The sequence below is a fragment of the Toxorhynchites rutilus genome, chromosome 3 (genome assembly GCF_029784135.1).
Source record: "Toxorhynchites rutilus septentrionalis strain SRP chromosome 3, ASM2978413v1, whole genome shotgun sequence".
In the NCBI taxonomy this organism is placed as follows: domain Eukaryota; kingdom Metazoa; phylum Arthropoda; class Insecta; order Diptera; family Culicidae; genus Toxorhynchites; species Toxorhynchites rutilus.
This window is the reverse complement of record NC_073746.1, coordinates 114,040,719-114,059,854: the sequence shown is the minus strand read 5'-3', so window position 1 is coordinate 114,059,854 and position 19,136 is coordinate 114,040,719.

Here is a 19,136-nt window from a genome sequence, read left to right as displayed (position 1 = left end):
GTTATGTATGGATGAAATAAAAAAAAAATTACCCATGTAATATAAGATGATTACCAACACCGAACACAATTCTTAATTTTTCTCATCAGTAAAAACATGTTACTTTAATATAGAGAAAACATATTTGAAATGATTAAGGTAATTTTCTTTTATAACTTTTATTTTCTGAGTGTTTATTCAACCCAATGCGAATTTTAATTGGCCTAACAACACCTAATACTATTTGTAGAGCATATGGAAAATAATTTTTTCTAATATTTCTTCACTTTTCCAATTTTTCTCACCGTATGAACTTTCTTGGGTGAAAATGAACACAACAAAACAAACAGCTTAAACCAAACGACCCGTTCTTGAAAATTGAAATAAATCGTTTCATACATCAAGTCAATTTTAACTCAACTGCTACCATATACAATTTTACACTTACACTTGTGTTAAATTTTTCACAATACACGATGATATCAAATTTCATATCCAAAGCAACCAACTTTAAAGTTCCAAATTTAGATTTTATTTGCTAGAATTAATCGTATCACTCACCTTTCTTGCAATATAAAAATGTCCTCAACTTGCATATATTTGCAATGCCGATTTCCCCCGGGCACCTTGGTTTAGATGTCTCTGTTAGGGAACACATTTCGGTAGGAACAAAAGCTCCCCCTACTCTCATGTATTTGCAATTTTGATGTCTCTGTTAGGGAATACATTTCGGTAGGAACTAAAGCTCCCCCTACTTTCATGTATTTGCAATGCTGATTCCCCCCAGGCAGCTTGGTTTTGATGTCTCTGTTAGGGACCCGCCGCATGTGTCGTCAATTTCGACCAATCAGAAGTGGGTATTTCCGTTAGGCTAGGGGTTGAGATTTTTCAATTGTTCGATATTTAGTTTCATGAAATCTATTATTTTCTTCAACATAAAAAATTGTTATGGAGTGCCGAAATCGAATGACGCAAAAATTTCATCAATCCATCATTATTATTATTTATTATTATTATTAATCTTTGACCTAGTCGCACAGATCTTAAACTTAAACTACGTTCATTATTCGGTTTTTAAAATCATTTTTAGCCATATTAAAGTCGAAACTGCTACTAACATTGTTGAACGCCCTTAGGCAGCTGCTGAATGGGCTGTTGAACCCATAACTTGTTCTATGTCTAGGAACGATAATTAAAGGCAATTGTCTAAGTTGACGTTGAGGAACGTAAAACGAAACTTTTTCAAGTAGGTCTGGACAATCGATGTTGTTTTTCAAAAGGTCGAATATGAACAGCCGTTGTGTCTGGGTTCTTCGTGCTGATAGTAACTGAAGGTCTATAAGTTGGCAGCGAGCCGCATAATCAGGGAGATTAGCCGGGTCGTTCCAGGGAAGGTTACGGAGGGCGAAGCGCACGAATTGCCTCTGTACACGTTCAATGCTGATCACTTGAGCAACGTGATAGGGTGACCAGATCGGCGAGGCATATTCCAGAGTACTGCGCACTAACGTACAGAAAAGCGCTTTCAGGGCATAGATGTCGGTAAACTGCGATGCGTTTCGGCGGATGAATCCGAGAACAGAAAACGCTTTGGCTGTTATGGTGGCTATATGTTCGTTGAACGTCAGCTTGGAGTCACTGACAACGCCCAGATCGCGGATGGACTGAACACGTTCTAGAGGAGTTGTGTTAATTGAGTAGACGTGATTGATCGGCGACATACCACGGGTGAACGTGATTACCTTGCATTTAGTGATGTTCAAATGCATACCATTATCGGAGCACCATTGCGAAGTGATGTTAATATCCGTTTGTAGCGCAGTACAATCCAGTGTTGACTTGATTACTCTGAATATTTTTAGGTCGCCTGCATATAATAGCTTCCCGGATGACAATCGGGGGCATAGATCATTTATAAAGAGAACAAAGATAAGAGGACCCAGTACGCTTCCCTGTGGAACACCGGACGCTATTTCAAATAATTCCGATCGTGCAGAGTTGAGTTGTACGAACGCCTTCCGGCCCGTCAGATAAGATAATAACCAGTCCGTGATCCAGTTTGGAAAGCCCATGTACTTCAGCTTCTCCACTGCGAAGGCATGCGGTACAGTGTCAAAGGCCTTCGAGAAGTCGACATAAATAGAATCGACTTGATTCCGACGTTCCATTTCCTGGAACACGCTGCTTGTGTAGCACATCAAGTTGGATGTTGTGGAGCGACGAGGAACAAATCCATGCTGGTATTCAGAAATCGACGGTGTTGCTGCAGCCAGTAAAACTTTATGAATAAGGGATTCTAGAACTTTTCCTAAGCAACAGAGTATCGAGATGCCGCGGTAGTTCTCGACTCGTTGCAAGCTTCCAGCTTTATGAATGGGGATCATAGAAGCAGTTTTCCACATAGCCGGAAACGTTTTCTCTCGCACGGATCGATTAAACAGTAGTGTCAAAGGCTCCACTAGAGATGTAACACAGTTTTTGAATAAAAGTGGTGGTAAACCATCGACTCCTGCTCCTTTTGACACGTCAAGATCTTCTAATACATTCCGCACTTCTGCCCTAGAGAAATCGATGAGGGGCAGATGAACATTATAGAAAGGCACATCTTGGAAACTACTTTGATGAATTTGAAGCGAGGTAGAGCTGAACACACTTTGAAAGTAGTTTGAAAACAGATTTGCTGCTTCTTCGGCAGAGGTAGCCGTAGATGAGTTGTAGCTTACGTTGTTGGGCACACGATTATTGGTTCGTTGTAGTTTTACAAATTTCCAAAATGTCGAAGGATTTTTCTTCAGTGATGACTGTGACCTGATCACATAATCGTAGTGGGCAGAGACAAGACGTTCCTTATAGCTGACTTCAGCTGGCCGTAGAAGATTTCTATTTGAATCTGTTTTAGATTCGAAGAAATGTTTGCGGGCTTTGCGGAGTCTGTTTCGCAGGTTACGCAGCTCGGCATTCCACCAAGGCTTCCTGTAGGTAGAGCTGATAGCACGGCGACGACGGGGAACATTAGCGTGCAAGATTTCGAGTAATTTATCATAGAACAGCAGTACGTCCTCATCGACAGAGTCACCTTGGAAATAATTCTGCCAGTTTACTGACGAAAGTTCAACATTCAGAGATGAGAAATCACACCTCCGAAAGTCAAAATCGAAAGCTGCGGGATGCAAATCTACCTGGTCGTAAATGCTGTGATGTGCTCGATTTTCGATTTTCAATTTGTACCCCAAAATGTTCCCGAAAGACGTAATCCTACGGCAAAATTCTATTCTACAATCCAGTCTTCTCCATGCTCGCAATGTGGTTAACGTGAGTAAAGATACATTCTGCTGCTCGTTTTGTTGATGCTTCGATGTCCGTGAATCACGATGAACTAGAATTTTGGTTCATTTTTGTTCGTGAACTATGTAGAAAGAGAGGCTATCCAAGTAAATGAACTCGTGAGCGTGGCGGATGTCAATAATGTAGTAATAACTCGCGATTGTGCTCATGATGCCAACATTTCCATCACTGTATACGTGAGCTCAAGACTAAAGAAATAATAAAGCTCAAGACTAAAGAAATAACTCTTCAACCTACTTCTATTCCAATCACCTTGAATGTGTACAACCATCCATTAGTCTGCGTGAATTGTGCGGGGTAAGTGGGGGTAAGACGTGCAGTGACAAGTTTTTGATACATCTGTTTATTTATCCTAAAGAATGTCTCCTGTTTATGCCTAGTAACATGAAATCTTGCAATATGAACTGCCCAGCAGCTGACTGCATCCAATGGCGTAATAGTTTAGGTTATGTCGATTATACTGCCGAAATGCAAAATATCACTTTTAGGCGTATTATTTCGAGTTTCATCATTTTTCACATTGAAATCATTCCTTTTGCGAGCGAAATACTTCTACGCTTCGTAGCATAACCTGTCCGTATTACCCCCACCAAATGCCTATTTCACCCACGTCGCAAAAAAAAATTAACTTTTCGGTATGTTTTATTTACAACAAAAATATTGGAAAACACTTTTTTATGAATCATTTGACTGAATAATTTTTTAAACAGTATATTGAACAACAAGAAACTGCGTTCAAGTTTGGGAATACATCTGTGACAAATCTGTCTGTCTTCCCCCACTATACATTGTTATAAATGACGATAAATCTCATCATAAATAATATACAGTGAATCAAACTCGTAATCGTACTCTACCATGCAGATCTCTTTTCCCTTCTTTTGAAAGTCGAAAACAAGCTTTCGGAACATTCTAATTAGGTAAAGTCATAGTGTCATATGTGAGTTAAAAGGTTTGCTATCTGTTTTCAGAATAATGGTTTTTATTTCTCTAAAAATGGCGAATCTATGTGCTAATGTATGAAAATTGACTCAAACTGATATTCGTACGCTAGTTGAAATCCCAACTCGATTTCGAAGCGGTTTTTTAAATCGTTATTTTTAGAAATTTGATGGTTTCTAAATTCCCTACACAGATAACTTCCTTAGTTTTCAACTGCGATTGATGTCGGGAGATTGTAAAGGTATTTCAATAACTTTTGAGCAATTGTAATATAATTATGTGCGAACTTTATTACGTGTGCTCTGGGTTATTGTCTTGGCAAAACTTGACTCCTCGATTCCATCCCATTTTGTTGACACTTTGCTTCATATTTTCTTTCAGGATGTTTAAGTAAATATTCTGATCCAATACACCATGGATGAAAACCTAATTGACCCATACCATCGGAGCCAAAAATATTAAATTTGGACCCATCTACGAAAATAACATCTTACCAGTAAGACAATGATGTGTTTCATGCTGTTTGGAAAAAATCAAATTGGAGTTACTGATTTTTTGTTGTTCCGGTTTGTCCCTCTGTGCTAGGGCATCCAAGTTGTACTTCCTCGGCTCATTACAAACTTTTATTTTGGTTCAATTTGATTTTCATCGATGGTGTAATGGATCAGAATGTTTACTTGAAAATGGTGCACTATGGTTAGCTATAATTGTTTTCGCAATTGTATGGATACATCCAAATTGTGCTTCGCTGCTATGTTTAAGGCTTGACATTTTTCAATTGATTGTTTCTACAAAGTCATAATTTTCTGAAATTCGATAGATGCGCACAAATATTTTCAACCAATTGATGCAAACATCCCTGCGATCTACCAAGAAATGGCCGTGTTATAAACTTTTTAAATGTTTCATTTCTAGTTACATGCTCACTTTTTAGTCCTATGTTAAAAACATGATGTATGGGTGGCACTAGAGCAAAACAAAGATCTATTTCTAAGATAAGTATGGTTTCCTCGCCGTTTTCAAAGAAACATTATTTTAATATAAACATCTTGAAAAAATGAGTTCAACGCGGTCTATGAAAATAACTATTGAAAACTTCGCTTCAGTGTGAAGAATGAAACGAATGAACGTGGAGTAAAATAGAGCTAACGAGCAAAAAAGTTATCGACTATTTCTATAAAAAGGTCCAATGTTTTTAAATCAATAATCGCAGGAAATGGCTTCTAACTTAAACCACATCGCCAAGATTCGGGCTTCGTTTCCAAAACATTATAATGTCGTGTGGTTAAGATTATTCCTCCAGCAAGTTCAAGTTTGATTCGCTGATAAATTTGCTGGAAACTGACCTCATGGTCTGTTAGAAAGTTGTCAACGTTGGACAAGAGGGATAGGAGCCAGTGAGTGAAGTGGTTGGACCATGTCCTTCAAGTTCTTGGGTACGATGTGACCCCGTTGGGTTCGTATCACTCTAGGATATCCTCTGAATAGTGGCTCTCGTGTTGCTTTATCAGAGGAAGCAGACGGTTCTGTAGACACTCCTTGAGGTGGGTCTATCCGTTTACCGTAGCGGTAGTCACGAACGGCGCACTCCGTTTTCCTCATGAGTTGATCACTTGCCAAATCATGTATTTCTTGGAAAACTTTGAAAGTTTCTGGTTTCCTTCCTCCGGAACCTCAAACTTATGCTGGGCGGTGAAGAACAGTAGCGCCAGAAGCTGATGGGACAATGAGGCTTCGTCAGCATCTAGATGTACAGTTTCCGGGTCCGTAACTTTCCCATCGTATTTTGTCGTTACTAACGATTTGGAACCTTCTGCACTTCAACGACACGTTTGTGATCCTGATCACTTATAGAACATCCATTTTGAACGAATTTCTCCTTTCGTACGATTTTTTCAGAGTTTCGTAGTAGAATTTAACCCCTTGCCGTACGATTTAATTTCCAACAGCACGATCCAAACACGAGTAGGGGAAGGGAGGGTAAGCCCGCCACTGAGGATAAGACCGGCACCCCCTGAGTTTTACTAGAAAACTCTGATTAACTACGTTTTTGAATACTCTACATGTTAGTATTTATTATTTTAGACGTTTTCAATCATATCGAACCCACCGTGATCCGTCAGTTGTCAAAATATAAATAAGAACAAACGCGAGTGCCGATGATATGTAGCCGGATGTAATTTTCCGTCAGTGGAGTTTAAGCTTTTATTGTTGAACGCGGTTTCAAATTCTTTTCCGTTGCTCTACAGTTTGTCCCCTGAATTGTTAGCAATCACTGGGATTCGAGTTGAGGTAAGTTAAAGCAATAAGTTAATAGAAATAGTCTTCTTGAAAAATGTGTGCTGTCGGGGTAAGTCCGTCACCCTTTGAGTGGGGGATCCCGGCATGGTTTGCGTTTAGTTGAAGGTTTCTAAGACATATTTTCCATCAATTTCAGATGCCTCGCAGCTACCAAAGGAAAACGAATCGAGGGAGTTGGTCCCAGGAGAACCTCACCCTTACAAAAGAGGCTATTGCTAGTGGAGTTTCTATCAAACGTGCTTCCACGACTTTTGGAATACTCAGGTCTACATTACATGATCATGTTTTTCAGAAGGTGATAAGCTCGAAACTAGGACCAAGAGAGACCGTATTTACGGTGGAGTAGGGAGCGGAGATCATGCAGCACCTACTTGACCTAGAAAACCGATTTTATGGCATCACGAATATTGACGTACGGAAGCTAGCTTCGAGTTTGCTGAAAGAAATGGAAATGGATTCATGAGACATGCTACATGGATTTCGATATGACGTGCATCTTTTGTTCTTAAGTTGCTTTTTATGAATTGAACTACTGATGTAAATTTAGTGTTGGATTTAAGCTGTTCGAAAAAATTAAATGAACTTCATCATTGAACGAAAAATAATAACTATATGGTCTTAACCAAAATAATAAACTAATTACAACTAAACATAATTTAATTAGTTTTATTGCCATCATAATCACAAAAACCTGAAAAAAAATACTTAAAGTCATAAACTCATTCTTCTCTGTGATTTCAAGTCGAATCCTAGTGTGATTAAAAGCGTCGTATGACGGATATTGATTCAAGTAAGAAGAAAAACTGACCACCGGTTGACCAAAGTGGTCCTAGATTCCATTAAACTTGTAATTGAATTGTGGTGTGGTTTGATGATTTCTTCTCCATATTCCATGTTTATCGGAACTTGTTCCGATCATATCTCCGGAATCGGTTGAACGATTCGAACCATACTCGACAGCGACATTTAGAATTAGAATACCTTCTATTTGCCGACTGTCACATTCAAACTGGTTCATCTGTTGCCAAGTATATATATTGAGAAATTCAGATGACGGGCTTACCCCATAGGGTACCGGTGTTACCCCCATGGGGTGCCGGTTTCACCCGCACTGGTTGATGAGCTTCATTTTTATGGCAGTTTTTTAAATTGACTATTACTTGAGAAAATTACCGTTTAAATGTACTCATATTCCTTATATCTCATGGCAAATAAACTAGACAATGATTCTGTGGAGGAAACATATCAATATGTGCCCGCAGATCTCACAAAACAATACTTTTCCTTAGGGTGTCGGGCATACCCCCCATTCCCCTACATCGAGTCGTACCGTTACTCTGCTGAGCGAACATGATACGCCAGAAGCTATGAAATCATTTCACATCGATGCATCACGAGTGAGGTACGATGTTGTACGTTCTGGCACAGTCTAATCGCCACGAGTATTGTTCGACGTTATACATGAAAGGGTTAACTAACCATTGAGTGCACGATTCCAAGTTGGTTTTCGGTGTCCCGATGAGAAAGTTGAAGATTTTCCAGGTGCTTGCGCAAAATCAATTTGCGGCGTTGCTTTTCGGGGGACGCAATTTTTTCCAATTTTCGAAAAGCTGAAGGCCAAAAAACTACTTCTACCCAAATTTTCAAGAGAAAATACCCAATGGATAATTTTCGACAGCGTTTTTTTCGTGATGCAGTTTGATGTGGGATACTCTTTATTTGTGAAATTTTACTTCCTGGTTATCCAGGCAGGCTCTTTCTTGAACCTTCATTGTTCACGTTTCAGATTCAGAGTTATCTCGAGAAATTTTCTCTGAACGCGCTGGAGTCTCAGTCTGTGTGTCTTGGTACAGCCCCTCTAGACAGGTACTGCGTACTTATTTGCAGGGTAAATGATATACAGTCATTCGTTGCGTGGACACCGACTGGACAACATCGTTGCTGGACGGTGAAGGATCGAGTGCCTTTCTCAAGGCAATGAGGGTAGAGGTGTAGTGTTGGAGTAGAGTAAAGTTTTCCAAGGGCCTTTCTCAAGGCTAGAGACGAATGAACTGAAAAATTTCAAAGTCTCTACAATACAAAACCTAACCTAACCCATATGCAGTCAAAGCCCTTTATAGCGACAATCTTTATAGCGACAAATCTCTCTAAAACGACATGTCCAAAGGTCCCTTCAAAATCGCATAGAAACTCTTTTCTTCATTGCGATATTTCTCCATAATGACCATTCGCTGTAGCGACACATTACCGCTCATACATATCATCCTCTATTGCGACAATTTTCAATGCCATTCAATTCATAGTGCTTGTTAAACTGTTTTCTTAGCAGACCCGTTCTCAAAGATTCAATTTTTTGATTTGGATCAGCTTTAGCTGAAAAATAGTTTTTATTATAATTTTCTCCTCTTAGGCATATGTTTTAAACTTACAATTTTACAGTTTCTTCTTTGAATAGTAATTAAGATAGCGCAATTCACAATTTAGGTTAGATATGTGTTCTAGGAATAAGTTTTAATTAGTTATACAATTTCTTTTAGGCTATTCTAATTCACTCACTATAAATTCAAGATAGTTCAATGCTTATTTTTTTACCATAACTTTCCTTTTTAGATTAATCTTCTGTTCATTCGGGTTTCAACACGAGGAGCAAATATCTAGTTTGTTTTTGTTCTTAGGATTCCAGCAATGACGTTCCAACATTATCGGGTTCTCCATTAAATGTCGAACGTTCAATTGATACCGCAACTACTGAATGTTGGACGACGAGGGGTTCTCGACGTCACAGTGCTATAATAATCAGCTGAATTTAACTTAGTTCATGACTATGAACGAAAATAGTCTATGTTATGTTTTGTGAACATTAATCATCTATTGGCCCGTAAATAATATGAATTTTCGGCTACAAACAGGGAAACTCAAATTTTAAACACCTAACCTGAACGCATATTCAGATGCGATTCTGCTGATGGTACATTTTTGAATTCTGGCGCAAACAAAATCCAGGGCTAGAGAGGGGCAAAAAAGGAATGCTGTCAGTTTCCACTGTTTCTGTATAATTGCCAGACATCTGAATTCAACACAAACTCAGCTCAATCAAACCTAGATGTTTTAAAATCATTAAGGAACTTTCAGAACAAAAATGTGTGGATGGTGAGCGCGTTGTTTGAAAAATGGATTTAGAAACTGGATGAAAGAATGGTGATTGAAGGAAGACGTATGATTTTGTTTATTGATAATTGTCCAACCATCCAAATATAAAAAAAAGAGAAATTGTAGACTGCAATATTTTCCTCCAAATATATATAAATAACCTCTGTGCTATAACCACTTGATCTTGGAATAATTAAAGTGTGCTACCAGAACAAGGGGGCTGCCATACAAACGAAACACAAACTTCTGCATAACTCGAGAATTAATCAAGCACAATTTGGAATGTGAGGGTTTTTGGGTATGAGAAATGTTTCTATAATGGTATGACACCCCTCCCTCCTCTGGAATGGAGATGGGGTCCCATAAAAAATTTTCACATATTTCAACCAAACATATTCCAACCAAACATGAAAATTGAAAATTTTCGGAAAATTCTGAAGGAAAAAGGGAAAATTCGAAAAATTCAATTCCCATATGTTCTACAATTACATAATGACAAGGGCTGTTAGTCCATTCGATGTTTGCGCTAGCGAAATTGATCTTTGTTCGAAATTGGAAATAGAGTTTAATGTGGTGAAACGCACTACTATATCGTCTTCTTTCTATATAAATAGAAAAGGATCACCGAATGAGTTGATAAGAGCTTTATTGTATCATATTTTCTGTATCAAACATTTATTCCACGTAACGGAGAAACATGTTATTTGCAAGTGGTTGAAAAATCTTGTCTGAAAATAATATGATATTATAATGACGAGTTTTGGTTGAAGTACTAGGAATTTTATAGTGAAAGGTAATTTTAAAGGGTAGATTAGAAAATCAATAAATGAACAGTTCTGCGATTGGACCCATGAACGTGCGCTTAATAAGAAAACGTGGATGTGATAACGAAAAATAAATTTTGGGCGGGACGAAGTTTGCCGGGTCAGCTAGTGTTATGTAAAAATTCCCAGCTTTCGAGAGAATATATAAAAAAACACTATAACGTCCTTGGTCCCGAAACCATGTGAACTAAAAAAAACAGATACAATCTATAATCATGAAAACAAAATTCATTATTTTCGCAAATATAGTATTTTTTCATAGAAGGACAGTTCATTAGCTTTAATTTCATGTATCGATCATCTAAGTCGGTCTAGTAATTAAAAAGTTATAAGTTTTTGAGAATTGGAAAAAGAGGAAAACGTTGACATTCCGAACTATCGGTGTGCTGTTATCTTTGAAAAAAAAAAAAATAACTTAAAAAAGAAAAAGAACACATCTCTAATTTTTAGATATTTCATGTAAAAAATCCGCAGCTTTTTTGAAAAAATATAAAAAAATATAGCGCCATTGGTCTCACGACCATGAAAACCATAAAACAAATACAATCAATAATAACGGAAACAAAATTTCCATTTTCTGCGGTCTGAAGTGTTTTATTAGAGAGACGAGGTGATTGGCTTTAATTTCATATGACAATCATTAGAATCGGTAGAGTAGTTCAAAAGTTATGAATTTAAAAAAAAAACATTATAGGAAAAAAGTGAAAAAAAGTGATTTTCAGACCAACTTAAAATGGAAATGGTCACCCTAACGAAAAAATAAAAAAATACGGGTCTAAATGGTTGCGATAAAGAACAAATCTACCACTTTTCACGAAAATCTGAGAACCACTCTATAGGTTTGGCATGGAATGGCTGTATAGTGACAATTCTCTAAAGGGTTTTTCAATAAAAACGCTACAAAAGTTTTTTTTAAATAAAACAAAAAAGGTTTTGGATATCAATGAAATTCTTTATTCATGTGAAAGTACATTTGATGCCATTATGTATGGAACTCGATTTCTTTTGCATGACCACCACGGGCACGCTTGCAGAAGTCCAGACGCTGAACCCAATTTTCGACGGTTTTCAAGCGTAAATCGGCCGATATTGCTGCAATTTCACGTTCGAAATTCGTGCGAAGTTCATTAATCGTCGCTGGCTTGTTGGCATAGACCATAGACTCGACGTAGCCCCACAGGAAATAATCTAACGGAGTCAAATCGCACGACCGAGGCGGCCAATTGACTGGGCCATTTCGTGAGATAACACACTCACCAAACTTGGTTTTCAATGAATCGATTGTTAAATTCGTTATGTGGCTTGTGGCGTCGTCCTCTTGAAACCACATATTGTCCAAGTCCATATCATCCAATTCAGACCAAAAATATTCTGTTATCATTGAGCGGTAGTGATTCCCATTCACAGTAAGGTGCCGGTCTTGATCATCACGGAAGAAGTACCGCCCAATGATGCCGCCGGACCATGAACCGTACCAAACCGTAATTTATTCGGGATGGAAAGGTGACTCATGGAGTACGTGTGGATTGCTGCCTGACCAATAATACATATTTTGCTTATTGACGAAGCTGTTCAACCAGAAATGAGCCTCATCGCTGAGGATTGAAAATCTAGAATTTTCAAGTTGTTGCTCAGCCCAATTCACAAACATACGACTCTTTTGGTGGTCAAGCGGCTTCAGTTCTTGCGTCAATTTGGTCTTGTAAGGATGTAGACCAAGATCTTCTCACAAAGTTCGCCACAACGACGTCACAGAGATGCCCAACGCTTGCGAACGACGTGTGAGAGACTGATTAGGGTTCTCCTCAATTGATGCGCTAGAGGCAGCAATATTCTCGACACTACGGGCACTTCTTTGTCTCACTGACACGGGAACATTTTGTACTGTGCCTGTGGATTCAAATTTTTCCACTAGACGCTCAATTGTTGATCTGGTAGGACGATTATGACGACTATAAATTGGACGTACCGCTCTTAAAGTTGAGGGCAATTGAGTCCGAATTTCGGTAGTAAATTTTGATAATCTCGACTCGTTGTTGGATCGTATATCTTTCCATTATTAAATGGAAAACCTTACTGAAGTACTGAAGTGAAGAGAGCGGGAAAAAATATGGTGTCGTTTTCTGTCCCTATCGGTCTACTTTTGTAGCGTCCCTATTGTAATGCCCTTTATTACGACAGTCCCTTGCTATGTCACTACAGAAAGCATTCACTGTATTTGGGGACGCGATCTGGCGATCCATACTTCTCACGCAGAGATCACGAGTTCAATTCCCACTCCCGACATTCTTCCCAAAATGGAAGTAAGAGTGACGAACCAGCCGAAATGTGTCGAAAGTCATAGAGGAAATAAAATCACTGTATTTATGGAACAGGCATCTGATTCTTCAGACAAAGTTCAAAATCCAATCAATTATTACAACGATTGGAACAGTTTATTAGATTTCGAGACGATTTTACTAACGCGAGGCCTAAAAATCAGTCACCGAACCTAATTCTGGCGTTATTAGTCGGAACAAGTCTAGGGATTTTGAATGCGAGAGTAGAATGGCTCGAGTCTTCGCCGTATTCATAAAAATTTTAAAATCTCAACCAAGTAATGATGAAAATCTGTGTCTACTCCTTTTTTTAACAGCTGTAAAGCTTGCCACTTAGAATACTTTCAATGCTTGTTCTTTGTTAAATCTCAACTAAGTGAATAGGTAAATAAGTATCTTCAAAATATGAATGGATTCAACAATTGTTACAACGAAATCGTAATAATTTCTCATCATTTCTCATCACAGAGTTCTAAAATCTATAATATCAGTATACTATGCATCATAACGCGTTGTTTCTGACTACAGCAATCTGTGTTATATGCTCTACTACATCATATCATAATACCTTCTATGCTCATTTTACGATACCTCCTAATTGCGAGCCGCTCACACGAAGTACCATCCAATGCAGCACTACGTGTCATAGTACTGTCTGCCTCACGACTCAATTACACTGCCCTTTGATTCCAAATGAATGGTGGCGGGCTTTACACGAAGTTCCGCACAATAAAGACCTCCGAAAGTGGGACAATGCAAGGTGGAAAGTAGTTTTGCTGTTTTTTTAAACCTTCGCGTCTCTCCATGCCGTCATTAGGTAGAGGTTTTGTTCTTTCGTCTATTCTGTGTGCGTCCGTTCATAATAAATGACGGATATAACTGTAAAGCTATTTGTTTAGAATCCAAAGTTAATCGAACTTTGTGTTACCCCCGGGTAATGGATTTTATTTGCTGCAAGAGGGAAAAATAGCAAAAACAGAGTTTTGAATAAGCTGAAGAACAGTACCGAAGTGGACGTCCTTGACATCATTGGTATACGACAAATCACCTCAATACGTTTGCAACAGTATAACTTAGATTCGTTCTCTCTACTTGTGGCTCATAGCGGCAGAGCTCCACTCCTTCCGTTCCCTACACGATCTTTCCACAAGCAGATATTTTATAAACCTTGAGGAAAGGAAAGGGTTAATGTCTAAATTAGAGTGGAGAAGAGTTGGAGATATAACTATTTTGCAGTGGAGTTGACGTAGGGTAAATGAAGGGTTTGTCCGATTTAGGGTGTTTTCACGCAACTAGTAAATTCAAATCGATTTTTCTTCATGAAATTCACATATAATCAATACGAATTTGGGTTTGTTGAAAAGCCTCAAATCTTTAGTTGCTAATACTACCATGAGTTTGAAATTATTCGAATTTTTATGTTTTTTAACGAGAAAAGAGAAATTATCATCATGGTTTGTCCAAAAAATGATCATGGTTTGTCCGGTTTTGGAAATCACCATTTTTGAATGAAAAAAATCGATTTTTCAAGTAGATGTTGCAATTATCATTGCTTGAGTATACTGTCATCATATTGATCCATTCATAAATAAGGCTTTCTTCAGAATATTGCCTTTTCTTGGGCATTTTAAAGGGTTTACCTCAACACACTCAACACAGAGAAACTTTATTTCTGATATGCGCGAAGGACACAAAAAACATATTGCAGCGCGCCAAGCGGTTGCCATAGAAATCATGTGGACAAAACAACATTAGTGAATTGGACAACTCATGATCAGAATTGAGGTCATCGAAATGCGTTAATTTGATGGTTCAGCAATGTAAATCTGATACAAATGGTGTGCAAGCATGATGTTTACAATATTTGTAAGTGTTATAGAGGGTGTGTCACATCAAATTGCATCACGGAAAAAACGTTGTAAAAATTTAATTTTTAGGAATTATATCTTCAGCTTTCGCTTATAATCAGATAAGAGTGTATAGATCACGTTGGCCATGCTTCACTGTCAATTTTTCGTAAATTTGGAAAAATGTCGTCGAACGAAAAAGAGCGTCGTGAATTAATCCTGTGCACTCATTTCGAGAATCCGGAGTTGTCACATCGGGACATCGGTAAGATGCTGGGAATCGTCCAGTCCACGGTCGGCAGAGTACTAAAACGATACTTCGAGAACCTAACCATCGACCGGAAGGTGAAGAACGGCAAAAATGGATGCTCCGTCAGTGAAAAAGATCACAAGCGCGTAGTTAAGCAGTTTAGACGTGATCCGAGAAGTTCGGTCCGGGATGTCGCCAATAAGTCGAATTTGTCAAGTTCATTCGTCCAGCGGACCAAGCAGCGGGAGGGCCTGCGTACATACAAGGTTCAGAAGGCTCCTAACCGCGACGAAAGGCAAAACATGGTGGGGAAGACGCGAGCCCGGAAGCTGTACACCGAAATGCTGACGAAGCCGCATTGCCTGGTAATGGACGACGAAACCTACGTCAAAGCGGACTTTCGTCAGCTGCCGGGCCTGTTGTTCTTCTCCGCAGAGGACAAATTCAGCGTTCCGGAGGAGATTCGCAAGCAGAAACTATCCAAGTTTGCCGAAAAGTAGTGTGTGGCAAGCGAGCTGCTCTTGCGGAAAGCGGAGCGCCCCCTTCGTGATGACCGGCACGGTAAACGAGCAGGTTTACCTTAAGGAGCGCCTACAGAAGCGCTTACTACCACTATTGAAGCAGCACGAGGGCCCGACCATCTTCTGGCCGGATCTCGCTTCGTGCCACTATTCAAAGGACGTGTTGGAGTGGTACGAAGCCAACGGGGTCACCTTCGTGCCAAAGGAAATGAACCCGCCCAACGCGCCGGAGCTTCGCCCAATAGAGAAATATTGGGCGATTATGAAACAGGCCCTCCGGAAGAACCCAAAAGTTGTCAAATCGGAGGCGGACTTCAAGAGAAAATGGATTTCTGTTAAAAAAAAACTACAACCTGACGTTGTACAGAACCTTATGGACGGGGTAAAGAGGAAGGTGCGAGCATACGGGCTTGGGCTGGAAGTATGAGTAAAAAGAAAATCCCAAAAGTTGTTTAATAGTTTTTATTTTACTGTCTAAAATTTTCAAAAGGATCGGTCTACTGGGCGAATTTCTACATCGTTTTTTCTGCGATGCAATTTGATGTGACACACCCTTTAATTCAGAAAAGGTCTAAATACGTGCGGAATAATCATCTGGTGATTGATAAAAAGTTAGCTCAAGTGGGGGGTGCATTGAAACCAAGAGAAGGTGGATTTTAGAATCCTTTAAAACTTGTTAATCCGTAAAAGTATACTATAAAACTAATGTAATTCATGAAAAAGACAATTTTATTTATATGATAAGAAACATTCGAATACCTTATTTGACACAGGTGCGCTGAATTAGAGCATTCAAAGAAGTGGCCAAACCATGATCATATTTTCGACTGGACAAACCCAATTCATTCATAAAATTGAATGTGAATTTTTCCAAGCTCAAGTAATTTGTTATTAAGTTTATTTTACTGCAGCGCTCTTAGTGAGCTGATGTGGCACTTTTTGAAAGCAGTTTGTTTTGAAATGTATAATGTACAGCGCACGAATAGTAAATCTTACAAGCAGTATGAGTGATTTGAAGAGCTTAAACGAGCAGTATACTCTGCGTAGAACGAGATACACACTACAACATGACGAAGCTTGGTCGTAACCACCCTGAATGGGTTTTTTGAACTGATTGAGAACTAAAGGGCCTATATATTTTTCTATTCTTTCTTGAAAGCTGTGATTTTTTTACATTAGATATCCAAAAATCATAAATGTGATTTTTATTATTTTTGAGATATGATTTATAAAAGTTACCCGATGGATACTTTTTGCATAAGTGGAAAGGATAGTGTCACCCATATCTGGGTAAGGGGGTCTCCCAGGAAATACACCTGTCACCCGGATCTGGGAATGTAAAACATTCTATTTTCAAGAGTCTCCGTACAAAAATGCCATGTATGACAGAAACTATAAAAGATTGGACACAAGTTCATATCTTAATAAGATCTAAAACTTCTTTGAGATCTTAGTTGTAATTTTTTCAAAGAAAACATGAAAAAGTTGTAGTTAGAAAATCTTTTTCCCTGTAAAAGTGCACATCTTCCGGTGTATGGATGAATTTTTGGAAATTGTGAGGGCTATTCATACTATTTTTTAGAGTTTAAAAAAAGATACATTCTTGAAAATAAAGAATTTCAATTTTCAAAATAATTGTTTTTCAGTAATTGAAAAATAAATTGATATCTTAAAAAAAAAATTAAACAGTTTCCCACATTTCATCCTATTAGGACCCGTTTGATGGTCAGAGGGTCTGGGTTCACCTTATTTCGTTTCTTCTTTCTTCAAGCATGCACTCAAAAACGCAGCAATTTTCTCTTACTAATTTGATTTATTATACAATTTTCCATAGCGACCGACGCGGTTGGCTGTCTTATTCCGAATGATTTTATTATCTCTATGGATACTACAGAACAGGAAAAAACAAAGCTTGCTTAGTAGTTTTTTACGGGGGTGCTCGGAAGGAGCATTACTTTCATGTGCGACATATGATGTGCGTGAACACATAATTTTTTGATTTTTTTTAAATTAATTTTTTTTTGTAAAAAATGTGTTAATTTAAAAAAAATTGTTTTTGAGATATTTTACTTTCTTTATTTTTTTGATAAAAAAAGGTTTTTTTTCCTAGTGATTTGAGATTTTCTAACGAAAAGCTCAACGTCAGTCCCTAGGGACCGACTAGGGGCTCAATGTGTTAAATGTTTAAACGATCTATAAAATCGATCGAATGTGAGCGATATAATAGAACGAATGAAACGATTTGAACGGAAGTGTGTTTGATGTTGTTGAAAAATAATTTCTATCAGATTATCAGATTCGAGAACAATTTAAAATTGTTAAAATTTGAATGGAAATTATTACTCGAAGTTTTTGAAATACTTAAAAGACATAGTCCTGACCTAACTGAACTATCTTTCTATAAAACTCGTTGCATTTCCGCCAAAACATTATCCATCAAATAAAATCGTGTGGAGACGATCTGGCACTCAATAGAAATGGTCATGGCTATAACGTAAGGTACGGCGACGGCGCCCACGAAGAAGTGACCCATACCTTCTACATGGACGATCTCAAGGACTACCGTGATTCACGTCAGTGTCTAGGTGTAGCTATCCGGGTTGTCGAAGAAATAAGCAGGGACATCTGCATGGAGTTCGGCCTTGACAAGTGCTACAGTGTCCATCTGCTGAAAGGACAACTTACTGAATCCGGAGGTTACGAGGTCTATGACGGCGAGTTTATAAGAGACATGGTTCGTGGCGAAGACGGAGCTGCGAGACAAGTTCTATAGTCGAGTGAACTATGTCCTGAAGACTGTCCTCAACGCGGGGAACAAGGTACGCGCGATCAACACATTCCCGGTTCCCCTGCTGACCTTCAGTTTTGGTGTAGTCAAATGGAGCAAAACTGACCTAGGAGACCTTGAGAGGAGGACGAGGAAAGCATTCAAAGAGGCCGGAATGCACCACCTAATCTGTCTAATCTGTGGCGAATGCGTGGTAAACTCTCTTCAGTAGTTGAAGCCGACATGATATCCATCAAGGACAGGATAGCAGCCTACACCGAGCGCCACAACAACGTGGCCCATATTGTTCATCGACAACTGGCACTGTAATGTGCTCTACTGGAAGACAACGTACCAAACTACCGGCACCTGTCCTGGAAAATGACCGTTTCAAGCTGTACTGGGATCGCACTGTTCTGACCGTCCTCTCGATCAACTACAACCGCCCAGATATAATCGATGTCGCTATTCCCCTGAACCAAACCTGGAGGAGACCCACGGTCGCAAAATTTGCAAGTACCGACCATTGGCCGTGGAACTCAAAGAATTGTGGGGACTAAGGGAGGTCCCAAGAATTGTTCCAGTCGTTCTCTCTGGAACTGGAACTGTCTCGAAGACTGTTCTGGAAGCGCTTAGGGTGTTGAACATGGAGAAGGAATTGGCCGGCATCCGAAAGTCGGTCATCCGTAGCACCTGCGCGATTGTCCGACAATTCCTAGGTCAGGACTGAAACAGCACGAGCATGCAGATACATGCATTCCGCAGAGCCTAGTCCCCCTTCGGCATTCAGAAGCCCGGGGCTGGGTAGTATTCTGGCTAGGTTCGTCTAGTTAAGAAGTGAGATAAGTCTGCCAAAAAAAAAACCATTATAAAAGACAATTTTGTTCAAGAT